The following is a 1,251-nucleotide window of genomic DNA, read 5'->3' on the forward strand; positions in this document are numbered from 1 at the left end:
TGTAACGGCTCTCAATGAAAAAAAAAAGGTAGCACCTAACACAAGTTTCAGGCTTTCCTCTCATCGCAGGCCACCTATAAATAGAAGAAAAAACTCCGCGATTTCTACAACGGACTACTTTTTAAATGAGTCACAGAATGCATTGAACTCCTGTCAGTATATGTTTGGAATAGGGTTGTCTTTGTGGAAAGATTAGTCAGCTAGTTCTGCGTGTGCCCTGCACGTGTTTGGCATGTACCTGTTGACGGTTGGTGTTTTTTCTCGGGCACTCCGCTTTCTCCTACCGAGAAATCTGACTGCCGCTGAAAAAGTGAAAATTTCTGAGGTATGGCATTAGACAACAACCGAATACATAAATACATTGTACACAGTGATTTCTTATTTGAGCGTATGGCGACAAGTCTATAATCATGAAAGAAAAGAAAATAGATCTCGCCTAATCTGTAGGGACAGATCAGTAGCTAAAAATGTATTAACTAAAAAAAGTTTTCATCTCTTTCTTAAATATTCAGAGTGAAATGTATGCTACTGTTGTCTCCCACACAGTGATGATTACGTCAACCGATCTGTACAATCCGCCACGTGCAGTCTAGTAGCAGCAGGTCAGTCCTGATTCAACATGGATTTACACAAAATCTAACCGCACTGCTGATGTGACTATCATGTATGTATTCTTCCGCGCAGACGGCAGAGATTGAGCTCGGGCTCTGTGAGTAGAGACAGCTTTCTGTGGTTGAAGCCAAGCGCGTCAAAGCAGAAACCGCCCCTTTGCTTTCTGCTACTACGCGAACCGGTACACATAAGGTAGTGGTTTGCTCAAAAACCGAGCTACACCCGAGGGAGGAGACGGGCTGGGTTGGGGGATGGAATGGCAGTTTACTGTCACGGGTGACTGCCATCAGTCAACACAAGATTCAATGAAAACCAGGGCTTTATGAAAGGAAGGGAAAAGGCGTGCCTGAAAGACAGGCATGTCAATGAAACATATAAATATATAAGATATAGCGCATGCGTGTGGACACTAGGCATCAGAATAAAAACTTAAGGTATTAGCTACACCTGTATAAATATATATGATTCTTTGTTATTTCAACAGCTTTCCAAATCACTGAATTATTTTCTGTAACCTTTTACGCCTATGTAAATATTGATAAAAGAACACACATGCATGTATCGAGTTTTAAAAAAGAACGTTGCGTTTTAGATGGCGGTTTGGGGTATTTATTGAGAGGGAGTTTTAAGTTATTTTTA

This window comes from Liolophura sinensis, chromosome 2 (genome assembly GCF_032854445.1).
Source record: "Liolophura sinensis isolate JHLJ2023 chromosome 2, CUHK_Ljap_v2, whole genome shotgun sequence".
NCBI classification, from domain to species: Eukaryota; Metazoa; Mollusca; class Polyplacophora; order Chitonida; family Chitonidae; genus Liolophura; species Liolophura sinensis.